The 22,813-nt window shown below is 40.2% G+C and overlaps 1 pseudogene; it reads left to right on the forward strand.

The window, feature by feature from the left end:
- The first annotated feature begins 465 nt into the window (after nucleotides 1–465).
- Nucleotides 466–9,951, forward strand: LOC148147413 (uncharacterized; annotated as a pseudogene).
- The last annotated feature ends 12,862 nt before the right edge of the window (nucleotides 9,952–22,813 follow it).

The following is a 22,813-nucleotide window of genomic DNA, read 5'->3' on the forward strand; positions in this document are numbered from 1 at the left end:
AGCTACCACACTCTAGGTTAAACTGTTTCAACATCTCCCCGTTAAGTGTTTCTGTCAATCTCTTTAAACCTATAATCATCAATCACTGACCTCAACCTGAAGGCTAAGGACCTCTTCCCCATCGATAATGTCTCAGCCCATCTCAGTTTTGAGCATCCCAATTTCAGTGGCAAATGTATCAGCCCAGCCAATCATTCCTCAGCCACACTTGCAAGTCCCGACAAAAACTTCCAGAATACCTTCGGTACCATCTCTAAAGTCATCAATTTTTGTGGCGGTTTCCAGTTACAAAAACAGCGAATCTTATTTGAAAAGGCATGTTTTTTTTTCAGCTAACAAATAGTCATGTGCTCATTGACTCACACATACGTATAAAATTAAATTAGAGCTAGAGAAGAGCACTTAAGAGCATTTGTCTCTCCTGATCTCACTCACAACTGATGGTCTCAGATTTTTCCTGCCAGTATGCCGAAGTATCATTCACTATGGAGTGTCTGTCTGCTGTGCATCTTGTGTGCAGGTACATATTTCTTTTGCTGTGTATTAGCTGTTCATAATCAAGAAACAATGTGAACTTAAGGTTAGTTCGGATGTAAAAAGGATACATTGTATTATTGTTGTCCTTTTGTCGAGTCAAATATTCCCAGAACTCATTTAGTGGGTTTGTGGGAAGAAAATATGACATTCAATTAGGACAATAGTTTAAAAATTGGAGAATTTGTTGAACAGTAAAATATGGTAAATTGCTGTTGCATCAATAGCCTGGAATGATGATGTTATTTGAGTGTTGCAGACCGTTTTTCTTGTTTAATCTCGGTGTGTGTCCTTGGGTGACAGCAGCTGCTGGGGGTATTTCGGCCAAAGTGAATCCGGATCTTAAACAAATAACGGCACAGAGAGTTCAACAGCTGTCATGCTATGTCCTTTCTCCGACTAAGTCGATCATTCAAATGTTATCGCTTACTGGTGGAGAGAAGGTGATAAGACCTTTCTGCAGGAGGATAGCAGAAAGTTCTTCCGTATAGTTAAAGGAGCAGCCTATCTTAAACTTCTGAATGTGACTGTCCAGGATGCTGGAACATATACCTGTGCAGTCAAGTCCGACCAGCGAACTCCGAAAGAAACTGCTGTGCAACTTACTGTGTATGGTAAGTGTCCGATAAACACAGAGACGTCGCTCCTGAGAAAAACAAGTAATGTTTACTGGATTGAGACATATCGTGTGAAATATTTACATTTATTTAAAATGAAATATGTTCAAGAATATTGAAACCGTAGAAAACCAGTGACATTACTAAGTTTCTGATCTGCTCTGTATTTAAAAAAATCCCTTCTGGGACATGGGCATTGCTGGCTAGTCCAGCATTTATTGCCTGTCCCTAGTTGCTCTTGACAAAGTGGTGGGGAGCTGCATAAAATCACTGCAGTCGATATGCTGGAAATAACCCAAAATGCCATTTTGGAAAAAAATTACAAGATTTTGACCCAGTGACAGTGAAGGAACAGTGATGTGTTTCCATGTCAGGATGTTGAGTGGCTTGGGAGAGACTTGTAGCTGGTGGTGTTCTCATATACTTGCTGCCCTTGCCCTTCTAGATGTTAGTGATTGTGGGTTGTGTAGGTATTTTCTCAGGATCCTTGTTGAATTTCTGCAGTACACCTTGATGGTACACACTGCTGCTACTGAGTGTCTGTGGTGGAGTGATTGAATGTGGTGTCAATAAAGTGGGCAGCTTTTTAACCAGATGGTGTTAAACTTCTTGAGTGCTTCTGGACCTGCAGGCAGACAGATAAGTGGGAAGCATTCCAACACCCCCCCGACTTGTAGCTTGTAAATGCTGGACAGGCTTTGGGGAGTCAGCAGTTGAGTTACTTGCTGTAGTATTCCAAGTCTCCAACCCGTGGTTCAATTTATATGGCTCACCCAGTTCCGTTTCTACTCAGTGGTAACCCCCAAAATGTTGCTGATTCACTGATAGTGATTCCACTAAATGTCAAGACGTGTTAGTTAGATTGTCTGTTCTTGGAGATGGTGTTTGCCTGGCATTTGTGTTGCATGAATGTTACTTTCAACTTTTAAGCCCAAACCCAGTTCTTGCTGCATTTGGTCATGGGTTGGTTCTGTTTTTTTTTTGCAATTAGCTTTTGCAGAGAAATTCATTGGAGTACTTTAATGTATTTTGGTTTGCATTTGAACACAGAGGGACAAGATGAATATCTGCAAAATTATGCATTTTTGACGTCCCTTAGCTCACGAGAACAGCCAAATCGTCAGTCCCATCACTTGGATGGTTTTAGCTAAATTCCCGGTATCGAGGTCAAATTCATCATTGTGTTTGTAAAGAAAGGTGCATTTTGATGATCCTATCATAATTTTATTTTAAGTCAGGACAAAGTCTGAAAACTCATTTTTCTATAAGTGCAGAAGGTATATTGAAAGGATTTTAGGATTTTTTAATGTGATACATGTGACATTTTCATGCACTGTTCGTAACAGTAATTAATGCAACTGGTGTGCTGGAAGTATGTTGTTTTGGTCACTTAAAAATACATTTTTGCAGAAGATTAGATTACATTACATTACAGTGTGGAAACAGGCCCTTCGGCCCAACAAGTCCACACCGACCCGCTGAAGCGCAACCCACCTATACCCCTACATTTACCCCTTACCTCACACTACGGGCAATTTAGGATGGCCAATTCACCTGACTTGCACCCAGAGGAAACCCACACAGACACGGGGAGAACGTGCCAACTCCACACTCTTGAGGCGGGAATTGAACCCGAGTCTCTGGCGCTGTGAGGCAGCAGTGCTAACCACTGTGCCACCGTGCCACCAACGGTGAAAAGTCGGTTTGTCTAATTTGTGTTATTTTCCATTCAGCTTCACCAGCTCCTTTGAAAATTGTCTCTGTGCCATCTGAAGACCGTTTTTCTGCTTCTCTCAGACTCCAGTGCAGGACATCTGACTTTTACCCAAAAGCCTTTAACCTTACTTGGTATAAACATCTTGGCAGGATTTATGAATGAACAGCAGGCAAAAACTGAGGATCTTTATAGTGGGCGGCACGGTGGCACAGTGGTTAGCACTGCTGCCTCACAGCGCCAGAGACCCGGGTTCAATTCCCGCCTCAGGCGACTGACTGTGTGGAGTTTGCACGTTCTCCCCGTGTCTGCGTGGGTTTCCTCCGGGTGCTCCGGTTTCCTCCCACAGTCCAAAGATGTGCAGGGGCAGGTGAATTGGCCATACTAAAATTGCCCATAGTGTTAGGTAAGGGGTAAATGTAGGGGTATGGGTGGGTTTCGCTTCGGCGGGTCGGTGTGGACTTGTTGGGCCGAAGGGCCTGTTTCCACACTGTAATCTAATCTAATCAAATCTAATTTATGAAGTCATCAGTTCCTTAGAATTGCAAGAGGCCGTTCAAAGTGGTACAGTTTACATGTGTCAAGTATATCATGTTTCAAGCTCATTTCCTGCAAATGCCAGCTACACCATTACGAATAAAGGTAACATTTTATAATATGTGGTACATTAAATGCTCATATATGTTTCAGAATGGAAAAATAAGTAGGAATTGGTTATGGAAGTTATTTTATGTGATTATGTGAAAGTCAAAATTTGACTCCATTTAATGGATTAAAGTTTTCTTCCTTTGTGTTGTTTGAAACCGATATGTAGTTCTCACATGTAACATTACCAGAACTATTTAACATAGGTCACATACTTCTTTTTATATATAGACTCAATACTCGCAAACGACTGAAAGGTCAATGTTAATTCTTGAGAAAGAATGCAAAGTATCGAATTTATGTTTTCCATGTACCTTCAATCATCCGGTAGTTTTGTTTATTTTCCCAATCATCAGAGTGCCACATACGTGATTACATACTCAACATTAATACATAGCTGATTGGATCGTAGCTGCAGAGATTATAATTATTTTAACTGAACTTTACCTCCACGAGCAACTCAAGCAAATCTGAAAACAGGTTCCATTATATTTTTTCTGACTTTGATTTGCATGCAATGCAATCAAACTCCCACCAAATAGTATATCATTTTGCGACATAGGTTAGAGAACTGAGCACTTATTGTAATTAGCTCTATTTCCATTAATTTTAAATTTGTCATTACTTGAGACACTTTTATCATATACCTGTTGCTTTAAATTCCAGATATTTGTTTCCAGCTGCATATCAGTTAAATAAAGAGACAACAAAATTGAAATGCACAGCATTTATGTGATATATTTATAATTTTTGCACGGCAACATAATTGAGAATGATCCTTATGACATTTAAACCTGCATATCTTCACTTTATAGTGCTATTTCTAATTTTGAATTTATATTAATGTTACAGATTTTGCCTCAAAAATCAGTGTTCCAATGGTGGTTGGCTGTGCTTTCGTGCACTTGCAATTCTAATATTGACTGTGATGACGAGCCAGGGTTTTCTGTTCTTTAAATCCAAAGGCATGAGCAGAAATGAAATCTCATTCAAATCAATATGACTGGGAGCTGAATCTCTGAACTGTACAATTTAAACAACTATTTTATGTGAAACCTTTTTCAAACATATACCCTGATTCACATCAAATATAAAATAAGAACATTTGCAGTTTCAGTTTGCTAAGTTGTATTGATGTAGATCAGAATTGTGATCGTGAAATACATTGCTGAAAGAAATTTCCATTGCTTCAACCCTCAAGACATAAATTCAAAGCATCTATGCGGAATGTCTCAAGCTACATTGTGAAACTGTTGTACCCTTTTTACAATTGCCAAAAAGTAGTCGAATTGCTTTTAGCTTCTAATGAGTCCAATTCTCACTCTTTTTTGTTGTTGACTCATGTTAATTTTATTTCTCAGGAGGACAAGAGAAAAAAATCAATGAATCCAACTCAGCATGAAGATGTGGTGAGACAAATTTCTTTTATTCTGTCTATTTTTATTTCGATGTTAAGTTGAACAATTTAAACTGGGAACACTATGTAAATGCAAAATATGTCAAGACATGTCTTGAAGATTTCATTGGCTCTCAAAATCACAATTTCAGCTGAATAAAAAGAAAATAGAAAATGGTAGCAAGATTAACAAACAGTTGCAACTATTTTAAATAGTCAAACATATTTATAAACATGCAACCTGTATTAGTTAAATTGTGCTGATATTTTTAACTATGAACAATAGATTTGAAGCTGACAATCTTTCTTTTCTTTCGTACTAAACAAATGACAATGTGCTGAATAATTTTGTCACGTTGCTAACAGGCACAACATTGCATTGGCTATTTTGAATGATAGGTTTCACGGTGCAAATAGAGATGACTGATCTCACCTTCATTTCTATACTGTTCAAAATTAACGCACCTATTAGGCTGAGTTCGGTGATTGCCTGTACCAAAGAACTGAATATATTATGCAGAGTCGAAAAGGGTGGCACTGGAAAAGCTTAGCCGGTCAGGCAACATCTGAGGAGTAGGTGTTTTGGACATGTTCCCTTCATCAAGAATGAAAATGGCCTTACGTCTCAACCATTGACCCTCCTGGTCCTCGGATGCTGCTTGACCTGCTGTCCTTTTCCAGCGCCACCATTTTCAAATCCGACTCTCCAGCATCTCAGTCCTCACTTTCTGCAAGATATATTATGCAGATAGCTTGAACAAATTGTCTTCCTTAGGCAAGTTTTACTGGAGGCTACCTCTCTGCTACTGCAATGTGCTGCCACACAATGCTATTTGAAAAATAAATAGATGAGTTGTTAATTGGCAAAATCAATAAAACGTGAGAGGAACCATCCTATCTGCGGCAACTGAAAAGAAGCCAGGGCATATTCAGGAATAACTGATATCAAGTTGGGCAAAACTTGAAGTCTTTATTGCTGACTGCTGAGGACACAATTAACTGACAATTTTTGATTCTTGACTGCAATTGAATGCATGCAGTCCAGCAGATTTGATCTCTTTAAATGCATTTTCAGAGCTGTTTGAGTCTTTAATGCAGCAACTTTATCGTCTCAGTTGCAGTCGTGAATTTGAATTTGCTTTTTAAAATATTCTTCATTCTACACCCATGCATTAAAATAGGCAGCACCGTGGCTGAGTGGTTCGCATGGCAGCCTCACAATACCAGGGACCTGCGTTCAATCCCAGCCTTGGGTGACTCTCTGTGTGGAGTTTGCACATTCTCCCCATGTCTGCTTGAGTTTCCGCTGGTTTCCTTCCACAATCACAAAGCTGTGTAGGTCAGGTGGATTTGCATTGCTAAATTTCCCATAGTGTTCGGCGCACTATCCAGTGGGAGATTGGTTTTGGTGGGTCGGTGCAGACATGTTCGGCCAAATGCCCTGTTTCCACACTGAAGGGAGTCTAATCTAATATTGCAAAAAAAGCCTGATCTTTCAACGCATCTAGAACCTGGAACTTCCTCCTTGACAACAATGTACCTAAATTACCTGGGCAGCAGTAAGCCAAGAGGTTGGTTTGCTATTGGATTGTTAATGGTAAGCAGTAATTGGCACCAAATGCTAACCTTGTCACTGAGGCTCACATCCCAGAAAAATTGTAGCTCATGTAGAATACACCCACTTCTCTATGGTAGGTACAGCAAAAATTAACTTCCTTTCCTGGTGGTCTTCAGAAAACCAGGACAAAGTCTTTACTCACATCTTTCTGTAAAATATCCCAGCTGCACTGTTGTAGAACATAGAACATTACAGCGCAGTACAGGCCCTTCGGCCCTCGATGTTGTGCCGCCGTGTCATACTAATCTGAAGCCCATCTCACCTACACTATTCCATGTACGTCCATTTGTCTGTTCAATGACGACTTAAATGGACTTAAACTTGGCGAATCTACTCCCGATGAAGGCAAAGCATTCCATACCCTTACTACTCTCTGAGTAAAGAAACTACCTCTGACATCTGTCTTATAACTGTTTCCACTCACTTTAAAGTTGTGTCCCCTTGTGTTTGCCGTCCCCATACTTGGAAAAAGGCTCTCCCTGTCCACCCTATATAACCCTCTGATTATCTTGTATGTCTCAATTAAGTAACCTCTTAACTTTCTTCTCTCTAACGAGAACAGCCTCAAGGCCCTCAGCCTTTCTTTGATAGACATTCCTTCCAAACTAAGAAACATCCTAGTCAATCTCCTCTGCACCCTTTCCAAAGCTTCCACATCCCTCTTATAATGCGGTGACCAGAACTGTACACAATACTCCAAGTGTGGCCGTACCAGAGCTTTGTACAGCTGCAGCATAACCTCCTGGTTCCAGAACTTAATCCCTCTATCAATAAAGACCAAAATACTGTATGCCTTCTTAACAACCCTGTCAATCTGGGTGGCAAAATTCAGGGATCTGTGTACGTGAACACCGAGATCTCTCTGATAATCTGCACTCGCAGAATCCTACCATTAGCCCAGTACATTGCATCCGATTACTCTGGCCAAAGTGTATCACCTCACACTTGTCCACATTAAACTCCATTTGCCACCTCTCAGCCCAGGTCTGCATCCTATGTCTCTCTTCAACCTACTACATCCTTTGTCATTATCCACAACTCCACAGACATTAGTATCGCCCGCAAATTTACTAACCCACCCTTCTAAGCCCGCATCCAGGTCATTAATAAAAATGATGAACAGCAGTGGACCCAACACAGACCCTTGCGGTACACCGCTAGTAACTGGACACCAAGATGAACATGTGCCATCAACTACAACCCTCTGTTTTCTTTCAGCAAGCCAATTACTGATCCAAACTGCTATGTTTCCCACAATCCCATTCCTCCGCATTTTGTATAATAGCCTACTGTGGGGAGCCTTATCAAACACCTTACTGAAATCCATATACACCACATCAACCGGTTTACTCTCATCTACCTGTTTGGTCACTTTTGTAGGTAACAGAATAAAGTCCTCGGGTATCCAGATGCAATGCTGAGCCTGTGTCTTATTGTTTGTTGAGCAGTGGATCAGAACAAGACAAAACAAAATTATTTATGGTTGAGAAATACCTCACAGATGACCAAAAGTATCTTTCAGAGCACCGAAGTTTTGTGATTTCCTGTTCAGACAAAAGTGTCCCCGGTTGTTGCATTTTTCATTGTCATTAACCTGAACATGTTCTTCCTTAAATAGTTGACCGATTTTCTAACTTAAAACATCAATAATTTACTTTAAAACATGCTGTCTGGCATTAAGTGTACCTTGTGAATTCTTTGGAAATGCACTTCAGATTTCAGTGCTTTTATTTATTACTGCTGAAATGACCTATTGAAATAATTACCTTCCTTTATTCATAAGGGAGCAAGTTGATTCTAAAATTAATTTTCTATTATCAATGGTAAGTACAGTTCTTCCTTTTCTCTAATTGCGCTCATTTATTTAAGTTAATATGAGGGCACGTTCAGTCAAATCCTGCACCATATCCCCTCCAAATGAAAGACATAACTAATTTATTTCAAGTAATTGCCTCTTATAATTTTACTACAAAGCAATGTGACCTGCGATTTTTATTATTATTATTAACAAACACAGACAGATTTATATTTTGCTTCATTTAATAAACTGCACTGCAAGCTCAATTTGTAGCAGAATGTAGTAAAACAGGAAGTCACATCTCAGAACTGAAATACCTAATTAAATTGAACTGATGCATGCAAACTTTTCTTGAACATTGCAAATTTGCAGAATTCCCCTGGTGACCTTAAATTAAAATTGTATTAATATTAGTAATATTGAAAAAAATAATGTTGGCTTTTTGCAATTAAGTGTGATGTTCCGGGCAAGAAACAGTTCAGAGTGAGAAATGGTTAAGTATCGTGGTTGTATTATAAAGTGTTTGCAAAGTCAGTCCAAAAAACTAATTGCCCATGTTAAGAATGTACGCGTGTCTCTTGAATCCAAAATAAAATAACCTAATGAATTTTAATCTTGACTTTCTGGAGAAAACGAGAGATGCCTGAGGATAAGCTGACATTCACTGCTCTTCATCTGGTTGGGTCTGAGGTATAGTCCCTAAACAACAGGAAGAAATCACAATGTATACAGAGGTACATTTCAGGTCGTTTAAAGTCATAGAGATGTATAGCACAGAAACAGATCCTTCGGCCTACTCATCCAAGCCGACCAGATATCGTAAAAAGATCTAGTTCCATTTGCCAGTACTTGACCCATATCCCTCTAAACCAGATACCGTTTAAATGGTTTAATTGTATGAACCTCCACCACTTCTTCTGGCAGCCCATTCGATGCATACACCATCCTTGCGTGAAACAAAATGCCCCTAAGGTCACTTTTACATCTTTCGCCTCTCAACTTAAATGTTTGCCATCTAGTTCTAGATTCAGCCAACCCAGGGAAAATACCTTGTCTATTTATCCTAAATATGCCCCTCATGATTTTATAAACCTCTATAAGGTCACCCCTCAGCCTCGGACACTCCAGGGAATTCAGCCCTAGCCTATTTAGCCTCTCCCTGCAGCTCAAATCCTCCAACACTGGCAACATCCTTGGAAATCTTTTCTTAACCCTTGCAACTTTCACAACATCCTTCCTGTAGGAGGGAGACCAGAATTGCACAGAATATTCCAAAAGTGTCCTAATCAATGTATTGTACGGCTGCAAGATGACCTCCCAATGTCTATACTCAGTGCTCTGACCAATAAAAGAAAGCACACTGAATCGCAATCTTCACTATCTTTTCTACCTGAGACACTTGTGTAAATAATCACCGTCATGACTTGATTTTGAGATGATATTGAAAATTTCTTTGTGAAATTTTCATCAAGAATGATTTACTTGAGTGCTAATTTCATCTCAATGTTGTGTTTTCAGACAAAGCAGAGCATGACAGACAGCAAGCTTTACATCGCTTTAAAGTTCAATGATTCCAGACTTCATCAAAACTCAAACACCAAGAAATCAGTCCAGTATATGAAGCAGTGAAAAGCAGCCACTAAATGGGGCAAAATAAAAAATGCTTGAAAGATAGATACACAGATTGTATTACAGGGATGTTTATGTTTCTTAACAACTTTACGTTGTTATTTTCCTCATATAAATCCTTTGCAATTTTGCAAAACTGTAGATTAATTTCTTCCCTTTCAGTAATGGCACCTGGATTCGCTTGTTTTCAGCAATGAAATTATTGCCACAGTTACCACTAAAAATCACAACTCAATTATTTCCAACTGTAAAAGATCTCCCTATTCCTTTTAAATCTGTACAAAGTTTAGCATATTAATCATTGAAATAATTATTGAGTATTTTTATGTGGTTGTACACTGTCAGATAGTCATCATAATTCCGCTTGCACTAATAACACAGTGCCCAATATATTATACTGATATTTTCATTTTCTTTCTCCAGTCATTACATTTTAACCGAGAAATTATTGGATTTGCTGTGGCAAATGTTCTCAACGTTTCTATTGGTTAATTGTCCTTAATTTGTTTATGTTTCACTGTCTTTTCTGGCATAAGTTGATATTTCATTTTGCTTTCATTGTGGCTCTTGTTTAAATCCTGCTTGTTCCCTTGCTGTGAGAATATTCCTGTTGATTTTTCCAAATCCAGAAAGCTAAGGCTTAGTTAATTTGCTTAAGTTAATAATTGGCAGTTTGTTCTTCAAATTTTATTCTTAATGTACATTCCATGTGGAGTGGCACTCTGCCCAGACAGTGCAGACCAATGCTCCATCTTTGATCTCCAATTACTGGAGTTGCAATCTCATTGTAACGTGATATTACAGGAAAAGATTACATGACTCTTGAATGTCTCTGAATAATGAAAATATAAAGTGATTCTTTATTGAAGTGAGAATGAAATTACGGAAAGAAATCAATTCACATTTGAAGGAAGTGCATTGATATATGCTGAAGCAATGCTTTCAATGCATATGTGTATTATTTTCAGACAGCAATCTAATGTATAAAAAAATTTTTGTGGTTTTGTATTGACGTGAATGCATTTTTTGACCAACCTATCAAAAACTTACAAGTGCTCAGCTATAAAAATGAAGTCTTTTGAAAGGCTGCTTGGAAAGTTATAAACTGTGAATTAGCTTGGTAGAGGCAAAAAACAATGATTATGACAAATTCTGTATGTCTTGTGGGAGAAGATTGGACAGCAGCAAAAAAGAACTGGCTGTTTGATTTAATCACATGAAATCTTAAGAAGCCTTGACAGGGTAAAGTTTGTTCATGTAACAGGAAAACATAGAATAAAGAATCATAGTTTAAAAAAATCAGAGGGTGACCATTTGAAAAATGATGCACCTTTTCATCTCCGGCATTTATGAATCTTTGGACCACTGTTCCTCAAAAGGTAGCAGAAGCAAGTTTCTTGAATATTTTAAAGTCATGAATTGTTAGATTCTGCTAGAACAAGGAAATGGAAGGTTATTGGAGTGCTGTTTGAATGTAGATTTGAGGTTGCAGTCAGACCTTGTTTGTGTAACCTTCTGGATTTGGTCTCCCAAATGGACTGCCTTCACGCATCAGTCATTTTGTTAAACCTTCTGAATGACAGTGCAGGCTAGAGAGATTGATTGACCTACCCGAGCTTCTAATTTCCATTGTTCATATTGTTTTGAAATTGATATTTGACAAGTGTTGGTGTGGGGTGGGGGAGAAGAATTGCACATCCCTCTAAAAGATGGTGTTTTTTTCTTTGCTTAGAGATTTACAATAGATGTCTGTGAACAGCAGCTAGAAATTCTGTAAGTACACAGAGAACCCAGATTGAAACATTTGCTTTAATAGACCATACAGTTCGCAGGCGAAGTAGCAGTTTTTAACCAAGACTTTTGAGTATAGTCAATTAATTTGAACCAAGTACTTCAATACCAAAATCCTATTAAACTTAAACCTGGTGGCTTATGACAACATAGGACCAATCCTATTATAAGAAATATTAATATTTCATCACAAGTATAAAAGAAAGGGGCAGTCAGACAGCCTAACCCCCAGCTCTTGAGAGAGAATTGTTGTCTCTCATGGTCTCCTTTATGCATTCGAGAAAGCACCTTCTAATTAACAATGGTACAAATGACAGCAAAGGCATTCCTGACAGAAGAATAGACGGACAAGACACAGAACATTCTGGAAGACACGTAACCTGACTGTAATTTTGAGAGACTAAATTATATTTTTTGTTATATGAGTTGGATTTATGATTATTGGAATTGCATACCATTAGAATATTGTTATATTCAGGAATGGTTTGTAGTTAGAAGGGATTTATTCGGTTTGTTAAAAGTTTAGTCAACACATTCAATATTTATGTAAACTGAGTAAATTGCTACTTGTTGATGTTAAAGTGACTTTCAGGGATTTATTTTGTTTAACCATTAGAAGTTGCTGAAAAACAGGTTAACCATTTTCACTCTCTTTTTACAAATTATGTGCTCCTCTCTCGGTGTTTTGGATTCAGTTGTCGGGGGAATCAACGTCTGCTTTATAACAGGTTTCAGTTTGTCATCTGGGAGTTGGACAGATGTGAACAGATTTTGGGTACGAAAGGTCCCAGCAGGCTTAAAAAGATTTTTACCCCCACCCAAACTGCAGTGTTGATGTTGGGAATGACATTGAACAGGAAGTTTGAGAGGCATGTGATAAGGGAATATCAGTGATCATGGGTGATTTTACTCTGCACATAGATCAGGCAAATCAAATTAGCCACAGAGCTGTAGAGGGAGAATTCCTGGAATGATTATGGGATGGTTTCCTTGCCCTATATGTACAAGAACCAACTAGAGAGCAGGACATCTGAACCTGGGTATTGTGTAATCAGAAGGGAATCGTTGCTAATCTAACTGTGTGAGACCATTGGGAGTGAGCGACCATAAAACGCTAGAATTTTTATCAAGATGGAGAGTGAGGTTGTTGATTCAGAGACTAGGATGCTGAATCTTAATAAAGGAAGCTATGGAGATATGAGGCATGAGTTGGCCTTGATACATTGGGGAGAGTTAGTTGAAGGGATGACAGGATAGGCAATGGCAAACATTCAAGGAATGCATGGGAGAAATGCAACAATTGTTTATTCCTGTACAGCACAAAAGCTAAATGGGTAAGAGGGCCAATCCATGGATTGCAAAGGAAATTAGAGATAGTGTCTGATCCAAGGAAGAAGCATATAGATTTGCAAAGTAACATAATAAGTCAGAGGATTGGGAGAACATTAGAATTCATCAAAGAAGGACTCAGAGATTGATTAAGAAAGGGAAAGTACAGTACAAAAGTAAGCTTGCAGGAAATATGAAGACTGGCGCTCAGAGTTTCTCGAGATTTGTGATGAAAAAGAGATTGCTGAAGACAAATCTAGGTCCCTCACAGACAGAAACGGGGGAGTGTATAAAATGGCTGAGCAACCGAATACATGTTCTGATTCTGCCTTCACAAAGAGGACACAAATAAGATACCAGAAATGTAGGAGATTACAAGATTTAGTGAGAGCAAAGAACTGAGAAAAATGGTGCTGGGCAAATTGAGGAGATTGAAGGTGAATAAATCCCCAGGGGCTGATAACCCCATCCCAGAGTACTTAAGGAAGTGGCTCTAGAAATAGTGGATGCATTAGTGGTCATCTTCCAGGATTCTATAGGAAGAGTCCTTGCAGATTGGAGGGTAGCTGATGCAAGATTATATCACATGGGATTGGGGATAGTGTTTTGAAATGGATAGAAAATTAGTTGGCAGAGAGGAAACAAGGAGGAGGAATTAATGGGTCATTTTCAAATTGGCAGGCAATAATTAGTGGGATGCCACAGAGATCAGTGCTAGGACCCAAGCTGTTCACAATAAATATTAATGATTGGGTGAGGGAACAAATTCAACATCTCAAAGTTTGCAGATGATATCAACTTGGGTGGGAGGGTGAAACGAGGATGCAGAGATCCTTCACAAAGATCTGGGACAGGTTGGGAGAGAGGGCAAATCAATGGCAGATGCAGTAAAATTATGATAAATATGAGGTTATTCATTTTGGAAGCAAAAACAAGAAGCTAGATTACTACCTGAATGACTATAAATTGGGAGAGGAGAGTGTTGCCGTGGGGGGTGGGGGTGGGGGGGGGGGGGGGGGAGGTAAGGGTCACCACTATGTCGCTGCTGACTGCATCTGTGGGAAGTACATCCAACTCCAGCTCCTTGAAAACTGCGTTAGGGAGCTGGAGCTGGAGCTGGATGAACGTCAGATTATTTGGGAGGTGGAGGGAGTTATTGAGAGATGTTACAGGGAGATAGTCACACCTCAGGTACAAGAAGAAGGTAGATGGGTTATCATCAGGGGATGGAAATGGAGGCAGGCATTTCAAGCATCCCCTGCAGCCATTCCCCTCAACAATAAGTATACTGTTTTGGAAACTGTCTGGGGAGGTGGACTTACCAGGTTAAGCAATGGGGCACATGTATCTGGCACAGATTCTGTCCCTGTTGTTCAGAAGGGAAGGGAGAAGAGGAGCAGAGCATTAGTCATTGGGAACTCCATTGTTAGGGGGACAGTTAGGAGGTTCTGTGGGGATGAGAGAGACTCAAAGTTGGTGTGTTGCCTCCCAGGTGCCAAGGTTTGTGATATCTCTGATTGTGTTTTCGGGATCCTTGAGGAGGAGGGGTAGGGGGAGCAGCCCCAAATCATGGTCCACATAGGTAGGAAAAGAGATAGGGATTTAAGGCAGAAATTCAGGGAGCTAGGGTGGAAGATGAACCAGTGGGGTACCAATACCCTAGGGTGAAATTTGCTAATGCTTCTTGGAAGGGTTTAAACTAATTCAGCACGGTGATGGGAAGCTAAATTGTAGTTCTAGTATACAGGAGATTGAGAGTAGTGAGGTCGGAAATATGATTTCAAGGTCACAAGCGGGCAATGGCAAGCAAGATGCTGGTTTGAAGTGTTTCTACGTCAACGTCAGGAGCATCTGGAAAAATGTGGCTGAACTTCCAGCATGGGTTGGTGCCTGGGATTTCGATGCTGTGGCCATTTTGGAGACATGGATAGAGCAAGGATAGGAATGTTGTTGCAGGTTCCAGGATTTAGATGTTTCAGTAAAAACGGAGAAAATGGTAAAAGAGGTGGTGGTGTGGCTTTGTTGGTCAAGGATAGCATTATTGTGGCAGAAAAGATGTTTGAGGACTTGTCTACTGAAGTAGTATGGACTGTAAATAAACACAGGAAAGGAGAGGATACCCTGGTGGGAGTTTTCTGTAGGCATGTGAATAGTTCCAGAGATGTAAAGGAAAGAATAGCAAAGATGATTCTCAAGAGAAACGAGCGTGATAGGGTAGTTCTTATGGGGGAATAGTAACATTCCGTATATTGACTCGGAATTCTATAGTTCAAGTACTTTCGATGGGTCAATTTTTGTCCAATGTGTGCAGGAGGATTTCCTGACACAGTATGTAGACAGGCCAACAAGGGGGGGGTGGCCATGTTGGATTTGGTTTTTGGTAATGAATCCGGCCAGTTGTTAGATTTGGAGGTATGTGAGGAGTTTGGTGATAGTGACCACAATTCGGTTATGCTTACTTCAGCGATGGAAAGGGGTAGGTATATACTGCATGGCAAGAGTTATAGCTGGGGGAAAAGCAATTATGATGCAATTCAGCAAGATTTAGGATGCAGAGGATGGGGAAGGAAACGGCAGGGGATGAGCACAATTGAAATATGGAGCTTATTCAAGGAACAGCTACTGCATGTCCTTGATAAGTATATACCTGTCAGGCATGGAGGAAGTTGTTGAGCGAGGGAGCCATTGAAATTGAAGTTGAAGCGCTTGTCAAGAGGAAGAAACATAAAGGCTCAGTTAGGGCACTTGCAAGTTACAAGTTAGCCAGGAAAGACCTAAAGAGTGAGTTCAGAAAAGGCAGGAGGGGAGATGAAAAGTTGTTGGCAGATAGAATCAAGTAAAACCCTAAGGCTTTCTCCAGGTTTATCAGGAATGAAAGAATGACTAGAGTAACATTAGGGCCAATCAAGAACAGTAGTCGGAAGTTGTGCAGTCAAAAGAGACAGGAGAAGCACTCCATGAATATTTTTTATCAGTATTCACACTCAAAAAAGACAATCTTGTTGAGGAGAATACTGAGATACAGGTGACTAGACTAGATGGGATTGAAGTTCACAAGGAGTAGGTGTTAGCAATTCTATAAAGCGTAAACATTCGTAAGTCCACTGGACCGGATGGGATTTTTCCAAGGTTCTCTTGGAAGCCAGGGAAGAGATTGCAGAGTTTTTGGCTTTGATCTTTATGTCGTCATTGTCTACAGGAATAGTGTCAGAAAACTGGAGGATAGAAATATCGTTCCCTTGTTCAAGAAAGGGTGTAGAGATAAACCTGTTAGACCAGTGATCTTTAATTCAGATACAGATAAAGTGTTGAAAACGTTATAAGAGATAGGATTTATAATCATCTGGAAAGGAATAAGTTGATTAAGAATAGTCAACACGGTTTTGTGTAGGGTAGGTTATGCTTCACAAATCTTATTGAGTTATTTGAGAAGGTGACCAAGCAAGTGAATAAGGATCAAGCAGTTGATGTAGTGTACACGGACTTCAGTAAGGTGTTTGATAAGGTTCCCCACGGTAGGCTATTGCACAAAATAGGACGGCATGGGATTGAGTGTGATTTAGTGGTTTGCAGCAGAATTTGGCTAGCTGAAGGAAGACAGAGGTTGGTGATTGATGGGAAATGTTCATCCTGGAGGTCAGTTACTAGTGGTGTACTGCAAGGATCTGTCTTAGGTCCACTGTTGTTTGTCATTTTTATAAATGACCTGGATGAGGGCATAAAAAGATGGGTTAGTAAATCTGCAGACGACACTGTTGTTGAAGGATGCTGTAGGTTACAGAGGGACAGAGATATGCTGGAGAGCTTGGCTGAGATCTGGCAAATGGAGTTTAATGTTGAAAAGTGTGAGGTGATTCACTTTGGAAGATGGAGCAGTTTGCGTGATAAGGTGGCTCAGTGGTTACCACTGCAGCCTGACAGCACCAGGGTCCCAGGTTCGTTTCCAGCCTCTGACAATTGCCTCTGTGGAATTTGCACATTCTCCCCATGTCTGTGTGGGTTTCCTCCCACTGTCCAAAGATGTGCGGGCCAGGTGAATTGGCCATGTTAAATTGCCTATAGTGCTAGGTACATTAGTCAGGGGGAAAATGGGTCTGGGTGGGTTACTCTTCAGAGGATCCGTGTGGACTTGTCGGGACGACGGGCCTGTTTCCACACTTTAGGTAATCTAATCTAAACAATACTGCGCTAATGTTATATTTCTTGGTAATATAGATGAACAGAGAGAACTCGGTTTTCATGTACATAGATCCCTGAAAGTTGCCAACCAGTTTGTTCGGGTTGTTAAGAAGGTATACAGTGTGTTAGCTTTTATTAGTGGAGGGATTGAGTTTTGGATCCAAGAGGTCATTTTGCTGCTGCACAAAACTCTGGTGCAGCTGCACTTGGAGTATTGCAAACAGTTCTGGTCACTGCATTATAGGAAGTATGTGGAAGCTTTGGAAAGGATTAATAGGAGATTCACTTGGTTGATTAGATTAGATTACTTTATAGTGTGGAAACAGGCCCTTCGGCCCAACAAGTCCACACCGACCCGCCAAAGCTCAACCCACCCCTACATTTACCCCTTACCTAACACTATGGACAATTTAGCATGGCCAATTCACCTGACCTGCACATCTTTGGACTGTGGGAGGAAACCAGAGCACCCGGAGGAAACCCACGCAGACACGTGGAGAACGTGCAAACTCCACACAGTCAGTCGCCTGAGGCAGGAATTGAACCCGGATCTCTGGCGCTGTGAGGAAGCAGTGCTAACCACTGTGCCACCGTGCCGCCCACTCCATACCAGATTGCTGCCTGGTATGGACAGAAAGTCATATGAGGAAAGGCTGAAGGGCTTGAGGCTATTTTCATTCGAAAGAAGAAGGTTGCGAGGTGACTTAATTGAGACATTTAAGACAATCAGAGGGCTGGATAGGGTGGAACAGTGAGAGCCTTTTTCCTTGGATGGTGATGGCTAGCACAAGGGGACATAGCTTTAAATTGAGGGGGTGATAGATATAGGACAAATGTCAGGGGTAATTTCTTTACTCAGAGAGTAGTAGGGGTGTGGAACCTCCTGCCTGCAACAGTAGTAGACTCACCAAATTTAAGGGCATTTAATTGGTCTTTTGATTGACATTTGGATGAAAAGGGAGCAGTGAAGGTTAGATGGACTTCAGATTGGTTTCACAGGTTGGTGCAACATCGAGGGCTGAAGGGCCTATACTGGGCTGTAATGTTCCATGTTCTATGATCTATGAGTACAGGATCAAGGATATGTTGTTGCATTGTTGCACTTGTACAGGGCTTTATTGAAACTACACCTCAAATGTTGTGTGCAGTTTTGGTCTCCTCTGAGGAAGAATACTCTTGCTCTTGAGGGATTGCAGTGAAGATTTAACAGGCTGACTTCAGCAATGCGGGGACTGACGTATGACAAGACTGTGTTAGAATTGAGTTCAGATGAGTGAGGAGGGATCTCATTGAGATTTATAAAATTCTAACAGGACGAAACAGGGTAGATGCAGGGAGATGTTCCCCATTGTGGGTGCATCCTGAACCAGAGGTTACAGTCTGAGGATTCGGGGTGGACCATTTAGGTTGGAGATGAGGAGACATTTCTTCACTGAAAAAGTGATGAGCCTGTGGAATTAATTACCACAGGAAGTAGTTGAGACCAAAACATTGAATGTATCCAAGAAGCAGCTAGATATAGCACTTGGGGTGAATGGGCTCAAAGGTTCTGGAGAGAAAACAGGGTTATGCTACTGAGTTGAAGGATCAGCCATGATCATAATGGTAGAGCAGGCTAGAAGGGCTGAATGGCCTCCTCCTGCTCCTATCTTCTATGTTTTAATGTCTAAACAAACTTGGGACTCGTGTCTGAGATCGTTAATAAAAAAGCTGTAATTGTATTAGAGTTAACCAAGCAGTTGGGTTTATCAGAGAAACAGCCATGCACAGTGGAGTTAGAAAATATTGAATTGCAAATGACATAAATAGAGTTAAAAAGTTAACTTGAAAGGGAAAAAAGAGAGAGAATGTTGGGGACTGAAACAGTCTTAATTATGGTTAAAAGCAGAAGAATGGGAAAGAATGTTTGAATTGGAACAGTTGGAACCTGAAGCAAAAGATTTCAAATGACAGAACTAACAGACTGAAGTGATGATGAGCAAACTCAGCGGAACCAACAGCCTGGTAGATCCAAATATGTCCAAACATTACCAAAGTTTGATGGGAAAGATGTCGGAGCCTTTTTCATTTCCTCTGAGAAATTGCCTACACAGATAAACTGGCCAGACACTGTGTGACTAATGTTAATTCAGTCCACTTTGGTTGGCAGGGCTATTGAGGTGTTTGCAGTGCTGTCAGAGGACGTATTAGGAGGATATGAAGAAGTAAAAAAGGCTATTTGAGCTGCCTATGAATTGGTACCAGAAGCATATAGACAACGGTTCAAAAATGCAAATAAGGAACCAGGTCAGACTTATATTGAGTTTGAAAGAATTAAACAGAACAGCTTCCATAGATGGATGAGAGCATGAAAGACAGAAAAGAAATATGAGGCTGTTAGAGAAATTATTCTGTTGGAGAAGTTTAAACCTCACTTCCAGAAATGGTAAGAACTCATGTTGAGGAATAGAATGTTCGAACAGTGAGGAGAGCTGCAGAGATGTCAGATGAACATGCATTAGTGCATCAAATGAAATTGAGCTTCCAGCAACAATTTCAAAGACATTAATGACCAACTTCTAATCCTACTTTGTTATAGGAAATGAAGCAGAAAATAGCTTCTCTAATTCACATCTCTGTTGAAGTAGCGTAAACACAGAAAATACAGGACAGTCAGTTTCACCCAGTGGTGGGGAAGGTATTGGGAACCTCAATCTACATTAAAATTATACACCAATTGGACAAAGATTAATTAATTCAGAAAATGGGTTGCAAATCACAGAATTGTTGCATTGCAATGGCGGCCATTTGATCCATGATCCCTGCATCAATTCTATTATGCAGTGCCAATCTCCTCCATTTCCTAATATCCCTTCATACATTTCTATCCAAGTAACCATCCAATGTTCTTTTGCAAGCTTTGTTTGAACCTGCTTCACTACATCCATGGAGTGTGCATTCCATATGCTAACAACTTGCTGTGTGAAAAAAATGGATTTCTCACATTGCTCTTGCTTCATTTGGACATCACTTTAAATCTGTGCCCTCTCGCTTTTATTTATTTTGAGTGAAAACAGTTTCTTCCTATATTCTCTATCCAATATGCTCATAATTTTTAAAGGCTCTATCAAATTTCCTCTTCTTCTTTTCTCAGAGAATAATCCCAACATCTTCAATCTTTATGAAACTTCTCATTTCTGGAACCATTCTTCAAATCACTTCTGCACTCTCTCCAGTGCATTGACATCTTTCCTATTTCCCACAACTGTACACAACTGATTTGATGGAGCTGACTCCTCTGATTCAGTGAGTTCTTAATTCTTTTCATAGTCCGAATGTTAGAGTCTTCCCTTGTTTCTTTGTCTCCCCGTTGGCACATATATGGGAATTATGAAATGGAGTAAAGTGTAAGTGAGAGAGGTCCCAATTTCTCAATCTTACCTCTCATATGAGGCACGGTGCACCTCAGGTTAAACCACCACTAATTGTCTCTCCATAATGAGAGAGAAGCACTCTGATCCATTGGGGCTATGTTGCCATTATCAGTTAATAATTCAAGATACTTTGTTAACATGATTGAAACCATGTCATTGCCATAAATAGTGATTTTCTTGGAAAAGATAAAATCTTCTGTGTGCAATCACTTAAACATAGCGAGGTAGTTTGGCACATTTGGGCAATTGAGAGTCATAGAATCATAGAGATGTACAACTTTACATATTAATCTTTTATGTGATATGTACTGCATGGAAACAGACCCTTTGGTCCAACCCGTCCATGCCGACCAGATATCCCAACCCAATCTATTCCCACCTGCCAGCACCCGGCCCATATCCCTTCAAACCCTTCCTATTCATATACCCAACCAAATGCCTCTTAAGTGTTGCAATTGTACCAGCCTCCACCACAACCTCTGGCAGCTCATTCCATCCACGTACCACCCTCTGTGTGAAAAAGTTGCCCCTTGGGTCTCTTTTATATCTTTCCCCTCTCATCCTAAACCTATGCCCTCTAGTTCTGGACTCCCCGACCCCTGGGAAAAGACTTTGTCTATTTATCCTATCTATGCCCCTCATAATTTTGTAAACCTCTATAAGGTTACCCCTCAGCCTCCGACGCTCCAGGGAAAACAGCCCCAGCCTGTTCAGCCTCTCCCTGTAGCTCAGATCCTCCAACCCTGGCAAAATTTGCTGGCTTAATCACATGTTTATAATTGTGATGGCTTAGGAATATTGGGGTTTGATTTCCATGAGTCTTGCCATACCAAGATAGGCAAGGAATCTTGTGTTAATAAACAGAGATATGGATCGAAATGGATTGAGTGTGAGTGCAAAATTCTTATGCTGATAAAATCTATGGAGGGTTGTTTTCCCTGTACTCAGCAGTTGACCATCCACAGTATTAAAGTTGGAAAGAGGAATCATTTCTTCTTAACACATTCATAAATGGTCAAAACCATAAACTAACATTGTCTTGTTGCAGATTTTCCAACTAGGAGGAAATGAAATAAAACAGGAGTAAAGAAAATAAAAAATATTCTCAGCGTCATGATGTGTACATATTTTAATTTGATCATCTCTCAATCTTCTAAAATCAAGTGATTAAAAATATGTTTGACTCTCATCATAAGGATGTCCCTCTCACCAGGAAAAAGTACTGGTGAGAATTGCTTGCACTTCCATGGAGAAAGATACCTTCAATATGAAAATGAATCAACACTAAGCACATAGCCTTGAATGTGATGACACTTCATAAAATAAACTTCTTTTCAGATGTCTCAATGCATTTCACTGCAATTAAGTCAATGTTAGGCTTTATTGTGACATCTGTAGGGCCTTTAATCAAGGTAGTTTTTTTCACTGGCTTTTATCTCACCATTATTTCCTTGTGATGTTGTACTGTTGCTGCATATAAGGAACAAATTAATTTTGTAACCTTCTTGATGTATTTGTGACACATTAAATTTTCTGACAAATAAGTTCTTGTTGTGAATTATTACCGCTCACGCAAAATTCCATCTAGTGTTTATTGCTCTTCTCCAAAACACTCCCGTTTTTCACAAAGCTGTGTTGGTACTAAATAAGGAAAATGACCTGCTGTGAATTCACCACTGAGGAATTTGGACCTGATTTTCTAAGAATGGTTACAATTAGAATCCCTACACTGTAGAAACAGGCCGATCAGCCCAGCAAGTCAAAACCGACCCTCCAAAGAGTAACCCACTGCTATACCTACCTAACCTACCCTGACCTGAATAATATGGAGAACTGTTGCATGGACCAATTCACCTAACCTGCACATCTTTGGGTTGCGGGACGAAACCGGAGCAAACCCACGCAGACAGGGGGAAAATGTTCAAACTCCACACAGACTGTCGCCTGAGGCCAGAATCGAGCCCGAATCTGTGGCGCTGTGAAGCACCAGTCTACGCTAATCACTGAGCCACCATGCCTTCTATGAACTGGGCAATGCGTCGGAAATCGGCCTAAAGCTGGAAGCGAACCTGGTGCACAAATGATAATCAATTCCGAACACACACCTTTAATCTTTCAACCTTGCAGTGCGATGATATATCCAGGATGAC

This window comes from Chiloscyllium plagiosum, unplaced genomic scaffold (assembly GCF_037043375.1).
Source record: "Chiloscyllium plagiosum isolate Xiang-an unplaced genomic scaffold, Cpla_swu_hap1 HiC_scaffold_17, whole genome shotgun sequence".
NCBI classification, from domain to species: Eukaryota; Metazoa; Chordata; class Chondrichthyes; order Orectolobiformes; family Hemiscylliidae; genus Chiloscyllium; species Chiloscyllium plagiosum.